Source organism: Hemiscyllium ocellatum, chromosome 43 (assembly GCF_020745735.1).
Source record: "Hemiscyllium ocellatum isolate sHemOce1 chromosome 43, sHemOce1.pat.X.cur, whole genome shotgun sequence".
Taxonomy (NCBI): Eukaryota; Metazoa; Chordata; class Chondrichthyes; order Orectolobiformes; family Hemiscylliidae; genus Hemiscyllium; species Hemiscyllium ocellatum.
In genome coordinates, this window is record NC_083443.1 from 26735724 (window position 1) to 26756446 (window position 20723).

General features: G+C 41.4%; 1 long non-coding RNA gene across 1 annotated transcript in view; it reads left to right on the forward strand.

Moving 5' to 3' along the window:
- Positions 1–217: 217 nt before the first annotated feature.
- LOC132835036 (uncharacterized) overlaps positions 218–20723 on the forward strand; it is a 428224-nt gene continuing 407718 nt past the window's right edge. The window contains exon 1 of the long non-coding RNA XR_009647266.1: positions 218–431. This is a non-coding gene — a long non-coding RNA (uncharacterized LOC132835036). The remainder of the gene's footprint in view (positions 432–20723) is intronic.

The window sequence follows — 20723 nt, forward strand, 5'->3', positions numbered from 1 at the left end:
TGGAGGGGGGGGGGGGGAGGTGGAGGAAGGAGGAGGGGCGGGGAGACTAAACGAGCTGCAAATGTCACTTACCCCGTTCATGTGGCTGCCTCCTGCAGTTAAAACACACAGCCATTCAGGCTGCCCTGCCCTCGCTGGGTAAAAGTTCACCGTCACATGTTTCCCCCAACCAGCCACCCACACACACACTCCCCCACAAGCATTGGGTTTCTGGAATGGTTGGCTCCACGTCTGGGTTCAATGTAGCAATTCTCCGGCCATGGCGTCTCTCTGAGCCCGGCGAGGGAGGCGGCGTTTTGTTGGCTTTTAATACAACAGAGACCAGCTCCAGGGGGGAGGGTGGAAACACAGCGCAGAGACATCAGCCTCGGTGGTCTGAACAAACCCTCCCTACCTTCCGCTGCTGAACGAGAGCTCCGGGGCGAGGGCAGGTACGCTGAAAGGCCGGCGAAAGAGAAAAGTTAATGAGCTAAAATGCTCCTGTTGAACTGGCTTCTTTCTCTCTCTCTCTCGGGTTACTGTATCAGCTAGGGCCGCGTTACATTGTAGCATATTGTATCCACTCAAGATTGACTTTTAACTCGAGTTTACAAAACAGTCGGTGTTTCTCAAGTTTTTTTTTAAAGTAGAAATTGAATCTGCAGCTGAGCTCAGCACATATGGGGTGAAGGGGATTTTTCTTTTTAGAATATCAGATGTCTACAACTTTTTGAATCATCTCAGGCTGCCGTGTCAAGTATCTCACGTTTTGTAGTTTACAGATTTCAAAGGTAAGGGGGGAGTTGGTGTCCCCTTACGTTCTGGGTGTAATTGACACAATGAGAGCCTTGTAAGTTTCTCCCTGGCTCCTTCGCAAATAATAAACAAGCCGCTGAGCAACGCTGTGCAATTTTTCCCTGAAATGTATCGTTACCTCCCGCTCCCCCATCAGCATCGATAACAAAACTGGGTTGGGGGTGGGCACCTTGTGTGCATGTTATGGGGGAGAAAATACCTCTAACGACTCTCACCTCCCTCCCCCCCTGTTGAATGGGCATTGGAAGCTGAGGGGATGGTATTTACAAGTGACCCACAGGGTCAGCATCTTGATATCAAGGCAGCTATAAATTTGAACGACATCCTCCCCCCCCCCCCCCCAAAAGAGATCCCAGTAGCAACTGCCGGGCACCCCGTGTCTGCTCAGAGTGCCTGTCCTTGGGGTTTTTTTTTGGTGAAATAAGTTGATCATAGGATTTAGGAGGATGCTTAACTCGGGGGTTTCCGTACCTGTTTCAAGACAGAAACCATGACCATTCACGCTATATTTTAAAAGAGTTGGTTTGTTTATTAAGAAAAAAAAGTATGGCAATAGATGTCAGCGCTGTTGCGATTACTGATGCAATTTTAGTGTCGGTTGTGATATGTCTGGTAATAAAGTAACAATTGTAGTGGGCAGATTACATAAAGTATGGTTAAGTAACTGTTGTAGAAAGGCGAAAAGGGGTATGGTGATCTATTCGGAAGACACAATTCTTTTGTCCGCTGCAAGAGGTGCAAAAAAGTATGTCTCATAATTTCCAGCTGAAATCTTGAATTATGAGATGTTTACAAAAGGCATCTGAGGTTTCCAAAGGTGAGGGAGTAGAACCCCTTTTTTTTAAAAAGAAACAACATTTTGCATTTATATGGCGCCTTTCTCAACCTCCGGATGCACTCAAATGCTTCACAATGAACTACTACTTAAACTGGAATCGCTGTTGTAAACCTGACAGCTAATCTGTGCACAGCAAACTTCCACAGCCATTTTAGGAAGTTCACAGTGGTGTTGGTTCAGGATTAAGTGCAGGCCATGGTCCAACCAAAAGCTGAAAGATATTTGACATGAGAATACATTTGCAATTGAAGCGTGCAGTGGTGGCTGGCAAATCATTTGATTTAGGGTAGACAAGGAGGAGGCTGGAAGAACACAGCAGCATTTTGGGTTACACCATAAAAGGTTGACTTCTCCATCTCCCGATGCTGCCTGATTTGCTGTGTTGTTCCAGCCTCCTGCCTGCCTACTTTGGATTCCAGCACCTGCAGATTTCTGTCTCTAAGTCATTTCGCCTAAAATTTATTAATGTCATGTGTGCCGAGATATGGTGAAAAGTTTGTTTTGCGTGCAGTACAGACAGATCATAAGTGCATTTGGGTCATAGATCAGAGTGAGGAATAGAGTGTTATGGCTGCAGTGAAGGCGCACAGAGAGCGAGATCAACATTTAAATTTGAGAGGTCCATTCAGAAGTCTAATAACAACGGGGAAGAAGCTGTTCTTGAATCTATTAGTATGTGTGTTTAAGCTTTTGTACCTTCTGTCTGACAGAAGAGATTATAACTGGGGTGGGTGGGATCTTTGGTTGCCTTGTTGAGGCAGCAGGGAGTGTGGATGGAGTCACTGGATGGACGGTTGGCTTGGATGATGGACTGGGCTGTGTTCACAATCCCTGCAGTTTCTTGGCAGAGAAGAGAAAAGTATTGTTTTGTGTGCAACCGGACAAATCATACCTTATATGTAAATACATCAGACTAATGGAACAGAACACAGAATATAGTATTACAGAGAAGATGCAGAGACTAATCAACTGTAATATGAGGAAAGATCAATTCTAATATGACATATTTCTGTCCTTGCAGTTTGTGTATATAATTAAAACTGAAGACCTGCAAAAAACTGAACACCTGCAATCAAAGCAAAAACTGCTGGAGAAACTCAGTAGATCTGGCAGAATTTGTGGAGAGAGAACAACAGAAAGCTGATTTTGTATGGGAGGAAGACTCTTTGTTCCCCTCTCTCTGCAGATGCAGCCAGATCTGCTAAATTTCTCCAGCAACTTCTATTTTTGTTTCAAATATTGAAGCGAATAGAATGTGGAAATTTGTATTTTGAAAGAAAACAGACATGTAATCAGAATCTGCGGGACAACCAATACGTCTGGCAGTACCTGCAGAGAGAGAACATACTTAACTGAAATTCTGAATAAAGGTCACTGAACCTGAAACATCAATTCTGTTTCCCTTTCCACAGATGCTGCCAGACCTGCTGAGGTTTTCCTGCAATTTCTGTTTTTGTTTCTTTCCAATTTCTGCAGTTCTTAATTTATTCTATTGCTTCACTACTTGTTTGTTTTTTGTGTAAAACTTCCAAAGTTTGGGCTGATATTTGAGGGTACTACAAGAATACAATATTTTCCAGGAAGTTTTGTGTGGAATTGATTCTACCTGCTGGTAAAATTGTTACATTGAAGATGCTGTTACCGGCACCTCGTTTAAGTCAATTGACTGTGTAGGTCTGTTAACTGTAGTGACTTGCATGCAATAGTATCCCCAGCAAACTGTAGCTGGTGTGTCAGGCTGTACCTATTAAAGATTTTGCTGCAGCATGCTGCTTTGTGTTAATTGCCAGGTATGACTGTCCTATCTCACTGAGGCTGAGTGGGCACTCAATGCTTTTGCCTGAAATGTCGACTCTCCTGCTCCTCAGATGCTTCCTGACCTGCTGTGCTTTTCCAGCACCACACTCTCAACCCAGTGTTTTTAATATAAAAGGAGGCTTTTCCACCCATTATTTTGGTAATATCTCTTTGCTATCCACCTCATCTGATTTCCTGAGCGTCCCCAGCCCAACAATCCTGCTCTTTAGCTGCTGCCCTGCACAACACTTATTTTTCAAGTACAAGAGAGGTTGTTACTGGGAATACTCAGCAGACAAGGTAGTAACAGTGGCAAAGGAAACAAAGTTAATGCTTGGGGATGATGCTGGCCCTTAAGTGATGGGTGAAGGGAGAGGGAAGAACGTAACTTCAGTGAATACAGGCCCACTTAGTCCAGTCTCTTCCTGTATGACAAACCTGCCATCCCAGGAATCAGTCTGGTGAACCGTCGCTGCAGTCCCTGTATGGACAGTATAGAGTTTCTATGAACAGAATCAGATCCACACTATCCATCCCAGCAAATACCTCTCTGAAATCTCCCCAGAAGAGTGTTTGATTGGTTCACTTCACTGCAGGTGAAAACACTTTTTGTGTTTATGAAGAATATGTCCTTTTGAAAAGTGACTCTAATTCAGCAACATTTAGTCTGCAAAACTTAGTATCATTCATTGAGGCAGGACACCAGAAATCTGCTGCCTGGCTTGCTGTGGTCCTCCAGTCTACTGCTTGTCTACTCCCGAAATATTCAGCAACAACTAGGTTCAGGACAGTTCTTTTGCTGTTTGCTTCACACTGCGTGGGCTTGCACTTTCCTCATCAGTTGCTCTTTAAGTTTTCCATTTTTAACTTCAGTGAGCAATACAACTGGAGAAAAGAATATATTGAACTGGTTTCCCATTGTCTCCTGTGTACTCAATGGCAATAAAAGTTGTTTTCCCATAGGAACCTCTGCCTATGAGCAGCCGTTGTCTCTTGAGGTTTTAGCTCTTCACTGAGAATTGGTTTGGTTCACCATTGATGTGGTGACCCTCACATGGACTGAGAGAAACTTAAAGACGCAATTCTGAAGAGTGGTGAATTCAACGCAGTGCTCAAAGAGCATTGCATTGCTAAACCTATTGTCTTTTAGACATCTATCTATAAAAGTTCGCTTTGTCTTGAAGACAGCAAGGTGCAAGTGACATTGATACCTGAACCAATGGATCCAGACGTGGTGAATTGGTCATTTGTGACCACCACGCTACAGTATGTGTGTGGTGTTCTGATAACAATAGTGAACATCCTTCGAAGTATTGCTTATGGAGTGCATTGGGGTGTTCTAAAAGGCATAATATAGATTTGAGTTTACTTTTATGAAACAGCAATAGTACAATTCTACACAGATTGGAATCACAATGGATCAAATCTATATGTGAAATTTGATCATCAAAATTATAATGGTAAGTGTGTCCGTGTGGAATAGTGCAACGATTGCGCTTTGAAGACATTCAGTTTATAGCTTTTATAATAATCAATGCACCGGGGTTGGAGTAAGACATTCGATGTTCTGACCAACCTCCTTCGCTTAATGAATTCATTGTATGTCCCTGCTCTATTCCTTAATTTCTTTTAATATCCAGAACTCTGACCCCTATCCTGACAGTCTTCAAGCACTGAGTGCCCACCATCCACTAAGGTTGAGAATGGTTTCTGCTTCAAATTATATTAATGGAAGGGGCTCTAGCAAGCTCTCTGTTATAATGTTCTTTAACAACCTGTTTTGGATATGGAGTGAATGCAGAAAATGTCGGAAACACAACAGGATCATGCAACATTTTGGGAGAGACAAGGATTTCATTGTGATGACCTTTTTAATCTGTACTCATTCAATGTGGAGTGCTATGTTTTGAAATCTTATTATATAACTGAGATGGAAAAAGCAGAAGTCCTGTAGTTGGCTGCCTTCTCCAATTAAGATGTGGGACATAAGGTAATTATTGTATGACAATTGATGTTGAACAGTGCAGTTTGCTGTGCTAATCACTGCTTCCACTTCTGTTTGTTAATGTGCTTGTATGTAAGATGGAAGGACTGGGCAAGTGTCCTTCACTGACAGCTCTGTGCATTTATGTGCATTCTAAAATATCCTTGGCTTATTAAAGTGGATTTCTTGAATGCTAATTTACGAAGCGGCTTTAGCACAAGTGAGGCATTTTGTAATTTGACTTGGGAAAATCAGCTGTTATTTTATTTATGTAGCTTTCTAAATTGGCCCTATATTACAAGGGGAATAAATGTAGGTGTTTGACACAAGTCTGGCTGTGCTAGTATTTAATTAAATGGCTGTGGGTAATGACTGCAGCATTTTATAACCTGGCAAAACTGCTTTTCTTTTTCCCCCCTGTTGAAAGGTGCAGTAAATCTTAAACAAAAAAAGAAAATGCTGGAAAAACTCAGCTCTGGCAGAGAAAGCAGTGATGACGTTTTGAGTCCAGCGAGCCACCTTCAGAACTGCAGTAAATCTCCCTTGGCCAGGGCTTGTGACAAATGTAGTGCTGAAAGGCCGAAATAAATTCTAACTTGCTTTCTGTTCTGAAACGAAGAATTTTATTGTCCAGTGCTACTTATACACAATAACGGAAGGGAATGAATTGAAATTCTGAGCTTTTTTCTTGCATTCTAAAGCTTTTGAAACTCCTGAAAAGTTGCACCTCAAATTTCTCACTATTTTTGGGCTAAAAATAAGGTCCAGGTCCCCTCAGGGTAGATTTGGAGAAGTAGCTACTGATTCCTGTTATGGATGTGTCTTGGCAGTAACTTCAAGGCAGTAATTAATTGAGGGCTTTAAACTTGCATCCTGAATTACGAGCACAGTTGAACTTGGGGGTTTAACCAGCATTTGAAACTTGGGATTAAATTATAGCAACAAAATCACTTCCTGATATCTGCTACTGTCTGCAAATATATGGTTTTAATTTAACTTTCCATTTTATGTACCAGCCATGCTGACATTAGTTAATATCATTAATAATTTGTGCGTCTATGTCGTTAATGGTAGCTCTGAGTTTGAAGTGACTGACGGTACACTGAGATCTTGTGTTGATTATGTATGCATCATGTCTACTATGTTCCCTCTCTCTCACTTAAATCTCTCTTGCTCCCTGTCAACTGTCTGATCTTAACTCTTCATGTGAATGGGCCCGGCAATATAGAATCCCAACAGTGTGGAAGCAGGCCATTCAGCCCATCGAGTCCACACTGACCCTTCGAAGGATAGATCTGGGTGGGATGTTCTATGTCTGTAACCCTGCATTTCTCATGGCTAATCCACCGAACCCACACATCTTTGGACTGTGGGAGACCGCAGAGCACCCGGCAGAAACCGACGCAGACGGTTGTCTGAGGATGGAATCAAACCCAGGTCCCTGGCACTGTGAGGCAGCAATGCTAGCCACTGTGCTGCCCTGGGGATCTGAGACAGTTAAAACTCCACCCATCAGCAGATCTGTACACAGCCCAGAATCTGCTACTATTTTACATTCCAGCTATATGCACTTTGGAAATTTTTGGTCCTGCTGATGTAGCATATCTGCCCTCCTGCAACATAGTGCTTGGTCACAGGAGGATTTAGAATTTCTGTAAACACTTTGTTTAGTTTTCCCTAACAGTAACTGTTGTGTTAGCAGCAATATGCCGTTAAGGTACATAGATGGGCATATAGCTAGGATGGTGACAGAAAATACTGTGCATCACATGAATGTTCAGGTCATTTTCTTTGGTGCTTGATAAGTTTATGTCTGAGAGATTTTTGAGAAAAAGAAAATGAGGGCTTGATTGTTATTTGTGAATAGTCCTTTATTTTGACCCAATCACATTTGGTTGGATATTGAGGGTGTTTTTCTTTTACCTCACAGAAGTATGGCATTGAGGTACAATGCCCAACCTCACCTCTCCCGTAAGGCGTGGTGACCCTCAGATTAACCTCACCATCAGTTGTGTCTCTTTTAATGAGACAGCAGCCCGTGGTCCTCTGAGACAAAAGCATCTTCATCTTTTAAAGCCCTTGAAAAGAGTGATGATTTGGAAATCCACTATTTATCTTTGTGTGCATCAAGTTAGATTTGCTAGGTCATGTATCTTTCTTACTCATTTATATTAAATTTAAGTTTATGTGATATTCTTAAGACCAGGGGTGACCTCATAGAGGTTTATAAAATCACGAGGGACATGGATAGGATAAATAGACAAAGTCTTTTTCCTGGTGTGGCGGGAGTCCAGAACTAGAGGGCATAGGTTTAGGGTGAGAGGGGAAAGACATAAAAGAGACCTAAAGAGCAACCTTTTCATGCAGAGGGTGGTGCATGTGTGGAATGAGCTGCCAGAGGAAGTGGTGGAGTCTGGTACAATTGCAACATTTAAAACCCATCTGGATGGTTATATGAATAGGAAGGGTTTAGAGAGATATGGGCCAGGCGCTGGAAAATGGGACTAGATTAATTTAGGATATCTGGTCGGCATGGACAAGTTGACTGAAGGGTCTGTTTCTGTCTTGCACATCTCAATGGCTCTGACCAGCAAAGAAAGAAAAAGAAAATCAAATGCAAGAGAACCAGGAAGTTAAACCTGTGGTATTAATAATTAAAGCTGTGCTCACGGTAAACCTGTGGAGTATTCGAAACACTCAACATATGTAACAAGGTTGCATGTAGAATGATTCCTGATGAAAGGCTCTTGTCCTGAAACATTGATTCTCCTGCTCCTTGGATGCTGCCTGACTTGCTGTGCTTTCCAGCACCACACTCTCGACTCTAATCTCCAGCATCTGCAGTCCTCGCTTTCTCCTAGTTGCATTTAGAATGCTTGAGGTAAACTCTGGTTTGTTGGATAAGTGGAATACTCCACAGTTAGCAGGATGCTGGGGCTTATTGCTCACTGTGCATCTTTTGTAAACCATTGGCGATACACTTTGTAGTAAATGGCACCTGCAGTGTGCTGTAACAGTGAGATAATGAAGGGCTGTTGGTTTCTTATCTCCCCCCAACTTTCTTTTCAAGTCTTTCCTCTTCCAGAGCCATGCTGCTTGCAGTTATGGGGCAGAGTTGTGGTATTTCATAGATACTAGCGTTTCTTTTCACAGGAGAGAATGCCTAATAAACACGCCAGGGCCATTAATGAATTATCAGGTAAATAGAAACTGTCCAACTCCAGACTTGTTTTAATGCATGGGTGAAATTATTAAAAATAAATTAGCACAGGGATATTGAAAAACTACAAGGTATTGTAGTAATTAAATCTGTTTTGACCTCAAAGTTCCCATTATTAGTCTTCATTTATTAAACTTTTTAAAATTATTAACTTTAACATTCAGGCCTGTATTGTGGTTTCCATGGTCATATTTTGGAATCTTCAATTCATGATTTTTTTTTGAATGTGTGTGTTTCTCTCTCCTCCCACTCTGCCCAATAGATTATTTATCTTTCTATATGCTACTTTATCTTTTGGTCTTGTTTTCTCAATTCACTTTTGCTTTTCACCTTTTCCATTAGCCATTCCTTGGAAAAGAGTGAAATCCTGCAAGTTTCTTCCAAGATCAAGTACTCTTCCTTTTATAGAATCCTGGGACTATACACTGCAGGTGGGGGCCATTCAGCCCAATTCTTCTTTTTGAAAGAACCTGTCCTATTGGCCCCAATCACCCATTCTTTCCTTTTCCAAATAGATACTCAATCCCCTTCAGAAAGTTAGTATTTAATTTGCTTTGAATGGCCTTTCACACAATGCATTCGAGACCATAACTACTCGCATTTCTCAACATGTGGCTGTTAAATGCTGACCCTCCTGCCAACGGATACAGTTTGAGTTTATTCTTTGTAGCCTGTTCTGATAAATAGAATCTGCAACTGTACAGTGTTCTAAAATAACCTTTATTCTGCTAATTCAGAGAAATGATTTATTAATTTTTTTACTCGTACTAAATGTTCAATGAATGTAACCTTTTTTGTACTACTTTTTGACACTTCATCTCCTACGGTACTCGTTAATTACATGTGGTTAGCTTATGTTGGTACTGTTGGCTTGTGCTGTTGGAGCACAGTGATAAAGTCCCTGCCTCTGAGCCAGCAGGCCTGATTTGAAGCCCACCCTATCCCGGATATGTGTTATAACAACACATTTTGAACTGTCATTAAACCTACAGTTTTGCACTCTTGTTTTAAAAATTCCCATGTTGTGGCTGATATATTAGAAACAAAACAAAGCTCTTGTGGTTCTGTTTGCCGAGCTGGGAATTTGTGATGCAGACGTTTCGTTCCCTGTCTAGGTGACATCCTCAGTGCTTGAGAGCCTCCTGTGAAGCGCTTCTGTGATGTTTATACTGGTTTATAGTGGTTTGAATCTGCCGCTTCCAGTTATCAGTTCCAGCTGTCCGTTGCAGTGGTCGGTATATTGGGTCCAGGTCGATGTGCTTATTGATTGAATCTGTGGATGAGTGACATGCCTCTAGGAATTCCCTGGCTGTTCTCGGTTTGGTTTGTCCTATAATAGTAGTGTTGTCCCTGTCGAATTCATGTTGCTTGTCATCTGCATGTGTGGCTACTAAGGATAGCTGGTCGTGTTGTTTCGTGGCTAGTTGGTGTTCGTGGATGCGGATCGTTAGCTGTCTAGCAGCTTCCTGGTTGTTCTGTGTGGTGTTTTGTGCAGTCCTTGCATGGGATTTTGTACACTACATTGGTTTTGCTCATGCTGGGTATTGGGTCCTTCATCCTGGTGAGTTGTTGTCTGAGAGTGGCTGTTGGTTTGTGTGCTGTTATGAGTCCTAGTGGTCACAGTAGTCTGGCTGTCAGTTTGGAAATACTCCTGATGTATGGTAGTGTGGCTAGTCCTTTGGGTTGTGGCATGTCCTCGTTCCTTTGTCTTTCCCTTAGGCATCTGTTGATGAAATTGCGCGGGTATCCATTTTTGGCGAATACATTGTCTAGGTGTTCTTCTTCCTCTTTTTGCAGTTCTGGTGTACTGCAATGTGCTGTGGCCCTTTTGAACAGTGTCTTGATGCAACTTCTTCTTTTGTGTGTGTTGGGGTGGTTGCTTTCGTAGTTCAAGACTTGGTCTGTGTGCGTGGCTTTCCTGTATACCTTCCTGTATACAAAATCCCATGCAAGGACTGCACAAAACGCTACATAGGACAAACGGGAAGACAGCTCATGGTCTGCATCCATGAACACCAACTAGCCACGAAACAACACGACCAGCTATCCTTAGTAGCCACACATGCAGATGACAAGCAACATGATTTTGACTGGGACAACACTACTATTATAGGACAAGCTAAACAGAGAACAGCCAGGGAATTCCTGGAGGCATGTCACTCATCCACAGATTCAATCAATAAGCACGTCGACCTGGACCCAATATACTGACCATTGCAACGGACAGCTGGAACTGACAACTGGAGGCGGCAGATACAAACCACTATAAATGCCGGAGGAAACATCACAGAAGCGCTTCACAGGAGGCTCCAAAGCACTGAGGATGCCACCTAGACAGGAGACGAAACATCTGCAACACAAATTCCCAGCTCGGCGAACAGAACCACAACAACGAGCTCCCGAGCTACAAATCTTCCCTCAAACTTTGAACAAAACAAAGCTCTCTGCCCCCAGCTCTGCATTGACCTGTCATTTTCCGTGTCCCCATGATGACTGCTCAGTTGCACATCTTTCAGCTAGCTTGGTTTGTGCACGAGTAACTTGTAGTAATTTTTCGTGTCGGTTGGAGGTTAGTGTGGCGAGTAGTTCATTTGTAAAAGAGAAACCAACCTTGTGGATCTCCAGATTCGATTCAGCAGCTCCTGTGTGAGAGAAGACGTGACCTTCTGGGTCAATATCGAGGGTGTAAAAGTGTTGGTTTTGAAGTGACGAAGTAGCGGTTTCATCTGAAAGCGAAATATTGGCACAATTTTGGAGCTTCTTGCTGCTTTGTTTAGAAACACTTGTGAGTACTTCTCCTAGAGTGATTGCCTGTGTTTTGGCAAGGTAGTTATCTCGTACATAACAAGATCCCACAAGCAGCATTTCGGTAAACAACATTTCTTTTTTGTTTTTATTTATCAAGAAGGTAGTATTTGTTCCTGGATGATACCTGACTGCTGTGCTTTTCCAGTGACACACTTTTCAACTGGACCAAATACTAAGGTCTGTTGTGCATTTCGGCAGAAAGTCAATTGTTGGATGCATCAAAAATGTAACTTTTTTTTTTGTTTGGTACAGGGTCTATCCAAAGCAGTCTCCTGATCGAGGTATTAGAGAGAATGTTGACCAAGTGGCTATAAGTGACTGGCATTGAGTCCTGTGACTGTCCCCACAGCCTGTAGTACCCAAGGCTTGAGATCAAAAGATGATGAGCTCAGTTGTTGGGAAAGTAACACACACTTCACAGGCACTTGGCACAATCATTCTCCCTGCAAACACTCTTAAAAAAATTTGAAAAGTCGATGAGATATTTCAACTCACTGGCACTGTGCACACAAGGAACTGTTATTTTCAATCCTTTTGTCCTGCTATTCTGGGGAACCCCTTGATTTGTACTTTTTCCTGATGGTCAACATGAGAAATTGAAGCAAAATTAAGCTACACGATCTCCTCCAGCCTGCTTTGCCAATCATGGCTAAATTTTGACACAAAAACAAATTGCTGGATAAACTCAGCAGGTCTGGCAGCTGTCAGGAGTGACCTGAGGAAGGGTCACTGGACCCAAATTTGCTAATTTTGCTTTCTCTCCACAGACGCTGCTGGACCTGCTGAGCTTTTCCAGCAATTTCTGTTGTTTCTGATTTCCAGCATCTGCAGTTCTTTAGGGTTTTTTTTGCTTACTAAATTTGGGTGTTTTGCTTCAAATCTGTGCCGTACTCCCTTGATTGTTCAAGTGCCCAAAACTCTTTAGATCTTGTGCTTGATGAATTCAGTCCAAAGATTGATATCAATAGTGCTCTGTTCTGCGGTGTGCCAAAGATTTGCAACTTCCCTAAGTGAAGGAATTTTTCATCTGAGTCCTCAATTGGAATGACCTTATGCTGATTTTTGTGACCCCAATTCTTGAATCTGCTGAATGAAACATCTGCTCAGCACCTGTGCTGTGAAGCCCGATAAGAATTTGTCTCCAACTCTCTAAATTTGAGGAGATATTAACAGGTTCACAGAACAATCATTTTTTTTGGTTATTCATATGCAAGATGAGGGCGTGTCTAGCTGGGTCAGTATTTATTGCCCATCCCTAATTGTTCTGAGGGCAATTAAGTGTCAACTGTGGGTCTGGAGTCACATGTAGGCTGGGCATTGGTGATCATGATGGATTTTTCCAACAAACTGCATAAGCTTCTGATTTCAAAAGAACCAGTTGGACTAAGTCCAATGTTGGCACCTTCACATAATTACTGCCCCCGAAACTATTCATTGGGATTCTACATGCAGTCAGCTGGGGGTTCATTTGATTTGCCATCATTTGCAAATCTGCATGTCTGCGTAAGTACCTTGTGAAATGGTGTAACTCTGTACAATAAAGGGTATTGTACTTTTATTTTTGGAAATGGATTTGTCTCTAAGTAAGGCCAACTCCCAAGAAAGAATGTGCCATTATTGCTTGCTTTCTAAATATCGCCAGTATTGTTCAAAGGAGCTTTCTTGTTTAAGTTGAATTTTGGTTTCACTCATCATCATTTTATTTGAAATGTTACTTTGGTGTAAAATATTGGAAACATCTATTTGCAATGCCATTTACTGAGAAGGACCAGCGCAGCAAATTTGCAGGTTGTATGCTTTGTATCTTAGAATTATTTTGAGATGAGACTAATTTCTATGTATGACTGGGATTTATTCACTACTTTTAAAATGTCTATCTCATGTTTCAGCTTTGGCTTCCTGCTCTTTCTACAGCTTTGTTTAATTTTCTCTAACCCAGGCTTGTCTAACTGTGCATTATGAGCATCAATAGTAAATAGTCTCTCATTGTCAAACACTGAACAATTGAATACTGTTATGGAGCTACTATAGCTTCCAAGACCTTTCAATATCTCAAAGTACATATATCATCATCGTCTCTTTGTAATACTGAAATTCCCCATCTGACGCATTGTGTAGAGTAGTAAATACCAGAGTGGTGACCACAGGATTGTTGCATTTTAAGAGCAAGTTCACCAGCCATCCCTTGAATACCAATGTTGCATAAGGGCTTTAGGACCCTAAAGCAACCTGGCAATGATGCCAAGGAATCATTCTTCAGTGGGCTTAAATAGCACTGTTTGGGCAGAGATAAGGAAGAAGTAGAAAATACCGAGAATTAAACCAAAGTCTGAAGTCCAGCCATGTGAATATTAGACACATGAGCAAAGAAGCATGTTGAATAGACTGACCAGCAATAGTTGGTCGAATTTGGAGCCTGATTTCCCTAATCTGTTGTTGTATTTTGTCTTACAATGTAATAAACAGTGCCATAAAGAATCCCAAAACTAAAGACAATTCTTGACCGTGACCTCTCCTTGACCAGTCTGTCTTGAAGTAAAAAGTGAGGTCTGCAGATGCTGGAGATCACAGCTGAAAATGTGTTGTTGGTTAAAGCACAGCAGGTCAGGCAGCATCCAAGGAACAGGAAATTCGACGTTTCGGGCCAGAGATGAAGGGCTCTGGCCCGAAACGTCGAATTTCCTGTTCCTTGGATGCTGCCTGACCTGCTGTGCTTTAACCAGCAACACATTTTCAGTCTGTCTTGAACCCAAACTCTATGCAGGCGTAAAGGTAAAGTTGTATGTCCCAGAGGATCATAAGGCTGTTCCTCATTAGAGAGAAAGGTGACTGAGTGGTGACTTTAACCGGAGAGTCACTGTCTGTTGTCTCTCCATAATAAAGAGCCACAAAACGAAAGATATAATGGGGAACAATGAAAATTGCTGTTTATGAAGTACAACGATGTCCCAATTAGAAATAGAACGTGTTAAGCTATCGCAGCTGGGATTTGAGAGAGGTGATTGATTGCTACTTTTAAAAAAAATTAATTTACTTATTGTTCAGTAAAGTTGCCATAGTCTTACTAGTCTATAGGGCTGTGCGCTCTCATCATCTGGTGGTGGTTTAGCCTGAGCATTATAATATCTTAGGCCAGAGGAGAGGCCGATAAGGTACCTCCATGGTAACTTCAGTCGGTGCAAGAAATGAGGCCATTCTGTTGGCATCGCACTGCATTTTCAACAAGCTGTCCAGATAACTGAGCCTTTTGTTCTTCAATGCAGCAGAAAAATACAATTTATAACAAACACACAAAAACATACTGTATATCATTTACAGAAAGATTAAGCTTATTACTAACATTGCCAAGGTCTTGGTCTTTTGAGACTGGACTTCGCAATTGTTTCATGCTTGCTGACAGTCATCATCTTACGGAACAGGACATTGGGATAAATGTGATTAAACTCATCCTTTTGTCCATGCACTGCTTTCTCGCAATCATACCCAGCAATGATTTGACGACACAGTGTTGGACTGGGGTGTAAAAAGATATATAATTTCAATATATAATTTCAGTTACATCACTTTTCCTATAAATTCTGTGTCTTGCAATCTTTATTCTCCACAATCACCTGATGAAGGAGCAGTGCTCTGAAAGCTAGTGTCTCCAAATAAACCTGTTGGACTATAACCTGGTGTTGTGGGATTTTTAACTTTGTATACCCAGCGATGGTTTGCTTCCTGCTTTAGCTGATTGTGGCTTTGATTCCTTGGTCACGGTCTCCTTGCTCAAGTGGAGGGTGTGCGCCAGTGATCACTAACTGGGCCAAAGGCCCTGTTTGAATTTATAATTGGAGGTTCGATGTGCTTTTGAGCCAGCATGTTTTCTGACTTTGAATGGAGAATGAGATTGAAGGGCTTTTCCCAAATTTATTGCAAAAGGTGACAAAGTTCCAGGCTGATTTCTGAACTTGGGACTTTGCAATTACAAATGTAAGAATTAGGCGCATGATTAGGCCTCTTGAATCTTCTCTGCTGTTCCATGAGATGATAAAGGTTGAATTATTACTCCACATTCCCAACCGTCCAAGGTAACCTTTCACTCCCTGACCTTATTTAGAATCTACATTATCTAACTCTGCCTTAAAAAGATTCAAAAACTCTGCTTCCTGTGCCTTTCCAAGGAAGAGTGTTTCAAAGATTTGAGACACACTGTGAGGGAAAACAAATGCACTTCATATCTGTCTGAGAACAGTGTTTCGTATTTTGAAACAGTGAATCTGAGTTCTGGTTCGTCTTACAAGAACCACCATTGACTCTATGTGTATCCTGCCAAGAGAACTTTTCAAATTTTAATCAAAGTTGACTCTTACTTTCCTAAATTCCAGCAGATACAAGCCTAGCCTGTCCAACCATTTCTTATAAGAAAATCTTACCCCCTGCGGGTATTGGTAAACCTTCTCTGAACTGCTTCCAATGCATCGTTGTACAAGGTACTCCCAATGTAGACTCCACAACGCTCTGTCGAGTTGAAGTGTAACCTCCTGCTTTTATGTTTAATTCCTGTAACAATAAACAATTCTAATTATTTGCTGTTCTTACTTAAGTGCATGCTAACGTTTTGTGATTCATGCTGTAGGACCCACAGATCCCTCTGTATCTCAGAGTTCTGCAATCTCACACTATATAGATAAATTTGCTTTCATAACTTTCTTCAACAAAAATGGGGAATTTCATATTTCCCACTTGATACTCCATTTGTCAGATCTTTGGCCACTCAGTTACATTTGTGCTGTCAGCGAATTTAGAAAGCGTACCTTCTGTCTCTCCATCCAAGTCATAAATTGTAAAATGTCAAGGCCCAACACTGATCCTTGCGGCATGCCACTTCTAACACTTTACCAAACAGGGAATTGCCCATTTGGGCTTGCTGTCTGTTTCCTGGTTCGTCCAATCTTCGATCTGTGCCCTTCGATTTGGGCTCCTTACCAAATACCTTCTAAGAATTGGTGTATAAATTTGTAGTTTGCAATTGTAGTTTCTGATTATGGGTCAAAAAGTGTGGTACTGGAAAAGTACAGGAGATCAGGCAGCATCTGAGGAACAGGAGCATCAACGTTTTGGCCATAAGCCCTTCATCAGGGCTTATGGCTGAAACATTGATTCTCCTGCTCTTTTGGATGACCACCTGTGCTTTTCTAGCATCACACATTTCAGCTCTGATTTCCAGCATCTGCAGTCCTCACTTTCTCCTAGTTACTGACTATGACTAAGGTAATCCAATTTTGTGCCCCTTTGTATAAGTGCATGTTTTATAGAGTTCTAGTTTCAATTATACTGAACTGAAAGAAAATTGCATGTAGTCACTGGGCTTAGGGAGCTTAAGTATTGCTGAGAAAAAAAGACCCATTTTGTCAAAGTTTCTTTTTTGTCCTGCACTCATCAAAACTATTCACAAGAATGCCAATTTAAGAGGAAAGGCAACTTCAACTTTGCATGGGAGGAGGATTCTGTTTGGTAGCAGTATTACCTTTTTTACTGGGAATGAGCCAGAACAATAAAAATAAAAATAAAGTGTCCATTTTTTTGGATTATGGAAGTGCAATTGTCATTTCACTGGAGTTTTGTGAAAGGAATTGGACAAAAATTCTCAAACTAACTCATGCTACTTCTGGAAAAGGACTTTTAATTAGTATGCTATAGTGTTGAAGCAGCCATGTTAAAAGGTAACGTTTGATTGCCTATTTCGCTTTATCAATGTGAAACGTTATGGCAACATTACTTAGTCTCCTTTATTGAATTTTTATGAAATAAAAGTTGAGCTGGAATATGTTTGGTTAAAGTCAGTTGCTTTTTATTTTACAACCCCTGAAATTTCATTTTTAAATGGTATGTTTATATTCATATGTATGCTATATATAAAATACCAAGGTCAAGTACAATGAGTACCTTTTAACCGTATCAGACACAGGAAATGACAATTATGGTCTATTTTTTTTGCTTCTATTGGTGCATCAGCAATGGCCCAATAATTTCCTTTAAGCCGCTCGGGCCCTGTAGACAGATGTGATATCTTCAGTGGAATTTGGAGCAGACTGGGAGCAGCTCCAAGGAGCTATCCCTCCATGTATCTGTGCCTCTACCAACTTAGAACCCAATTGTCCATGAGTTGAGTGCTCAGCAACAAAATGTTCCATGTTTTTCTTGAGTGACTGACTTGGAGACATTTTTGAAGATCGATTTTCCTTTAGCCCTCAACATAAATTAGGATTGCAATTGTATGTGTCACAGTTGATCAGAAGTGAGTGTATTTATTGCAGAAATTGCATGGTTTGTAAATATAGCTTTGGGTGCTATTGCATTAAGTTTTGAGGAGTATCCCAAGACTGAGTCCATGCAGTTTGGAGTGGTTTGGGTAACTGCCCTAAGGTGGGTTTGTTGGGGTTAAGAGCTTGACTTTCTGTCCCCTCTCAGTTCCAACAACTGAGTGCCACATGCTGTGATTATCTGAAGGTGATAGTGCCTTTACCATTTTCCAGTACTCTCTATCCTACCTTTTTGAGCTTCTAATAACCTCTTCTTCCTGCCAGTAATGAAAATAAAGTTGAAACCTTTGACACAACAGTCAAATTGATATTGAAATTTAAAAAGTGATCTCCTGGTTTCTTCTCTTCCTTCAGATTCCCCACCCATGCGTCCATTCTTTAATTCCAAGATATTATCAATATTCGGAGAATGGGGAATTTTGAGGTCTCCAAGATCAGGCAGTGGAAACTTTGTAGTTGTCATGGGATAGTGAGCCAAAACCGAGACCATGGCAAGTTGTCCCATACTCAAACAGGGTGCCTGTTGAGAGTCTGTGATAGCAAGCTGGCCTGGGATTGAGAAGTGATGGATTTCAGTCACAATTCTTTATTGTAAGAGGTTTGGAGTTCACACTTAAAGAAGTTTTGCCTCAATATAAGTTGCTTTAGTGAGAACATACCTGAAATATTGGACTTTATATCTAAGGAATGATACATTTGACTGGAGGCAGTGCAGTGAAATGTCAACAGATCCTTGGATGAGAGGGTTGCTCTGAGGCACTGAGTAAATTGAATACATTCTCTCTCTGGAATTTAGAAGAATGTGAGATAATCTCATTGAAATATTCATGATTATGAATGAACATGACAGGGTATGACCTTTTGAGGTGGTTACTTTGGCTGGGGAATCTGTAACAAGGGAAGCAGGTGGTCACTTAGCACCAAGAATTTGAGAGATTTTTACCTTCCGAGTTGTGATTCTTTTGGAAGGTTCTATACCAGAGGGCTGTGAGTGTGTCATGACTAAGTAAGGCTGAGGTAGATTGACTTTTGGTGCCTTTGGGAATTGAGGGATAAAAGGAGCAGGTCCAATGGGACCATATCTACTCCAGCCCCTGGTTCCTGTGCTCCTTTTGCAGAAGGGAGGCAGAAGCAGACCTCTTTGTAGCCTTTGTTTCAGATACTGGATTAATCTGAGGACCTTTCGGGGGACTGAAATTGATATTAAATTTTAATGATGTGGTGGGCTGAAGGACCTGTTTCTACACTCTTAGAACCACAATTTTCTTAGTTCTATTTATAAACATTGACTCTAGATTAGACTAGATTAGACTTAGATTAGACTTTAGATTAGATTTACAGTGTGGAAACAGGCCCTTCGGCCCAACAAGTCCACACCGACCCGCCGAAGCGAAACCCACCCATACCCCTACATTTACCCCTTACCTAACACTACGGGCAATTTAGCATGGCCAATTCACCTGACCCGCACATCTTTGGACTGTGGGAGGAAACCGGAGCACCCGGAGGAAACCCACACAGACACGGGGAGAACGCGCAAACTCCACACAGTTAGTCGCCTGAGTCGGGAATTGAACCCGGGTCTCAGGCGCTGTGAGGCAGCAGTGCCGTGACTCTAATTGGATGACATTGTGCTACCTGGCAACTTGCCTGTTTTTATGGCTTGTTTGATATTCACTTCCAACTGAAGCTCGGTTTATAGTGATTAGTTGTACCATTTTTATCTTAATGCAAGTATATTACGTCCTATGCTTCCTATTCTTGGAGCGTATTCATCAGTCAGCAATGCTGTCCCGTAGGATTATGCTGGAGTAGCATTTCATGTGCACGCAGCAGAAGTCCATTTGGTGTAACAGGTGGTGCTTATATGCAACATTTTCTCGTCCAACATCATTTTGTTCTATTCCTTTTCTCCTGTTCACACATTCTACTCATTCCCTCTGAATTTATTCTCAACTAATGTTAATTTATGGATCCCGTTTTTACGTTTCCCTTCAAGTGGGAATGCTTCTACACCCGTGCTCTGCAGGTCCTTCAGCACTTTGTTTTGGGAACTGGGAATATTGCATCTATTAGGATTGGTATGTAGCCTGATCCTTGAAAGTAGAAAGCTGTTTTGTGGAGTTCCTCTGACAATGATTTGACTAATGTCCTGTGTGTATCAGTGGGATGGTTGTGCAAAGTAAAATTGGGTGGAAGCATTAATTTGAATTGACGGAAGGAGACTTGAATGGATGTGCTTATCCAGTACAATTTAGTTATGTCTGTCAGTGTCCATCCAGATGAATGAGTGGCCCTAGGCATCAGGAGTTTCAGTGTAGCACTCGGCAATTTGTATGGATGAGCCGCAGCGAAAACAGATAAATCATTGTACATTCTTTAACTGATCCTTCTGGGAAGGATGGTGCACGGCAAATTTCCCTACTGTCTGAATTAGACTTGTGCATTAATTATTTTGGTTGCAGAATGTATAGATCTTTTGACTTAGTTGTTTTTTGCATCATTAGTAAAATCACTTGGCTGTGTACCACTTTGAATCTGTGATTTTCAACAAGTTTCAATTCTGCTCAATTCACATTGTGAAATTTCCCTTTTGAATCCTAACCTAAGATTCCATTTGCTCTTTTTAAAAATTATTGTTCTTTGACAGTATTTTTTTTAAATGTGAAGCAAAAATTTGTCCCAGTACTCTTACTGCTGCATTGTGCCATATCAACTACAAGATGTACTTTGGACCAGTAGGTGGTAGGTATAAGTAGCCTGTCTTAGCGATTTAAACCTATAGACAACAGACAATAGACAATAGGTGCAGGAGTAGACCATTCAGCCCTTTGAGCCTGCACTGCCATTCAATATGATCATGGCTGATCATTCCTAATTAGTATCCTCTTCCTGCCTTATCTCCATAACCCTTGATTCCACTATCTTTGAGAGCTCTATCCAACTCTTTCTTAAATGAATCCAGAGACTGAACCT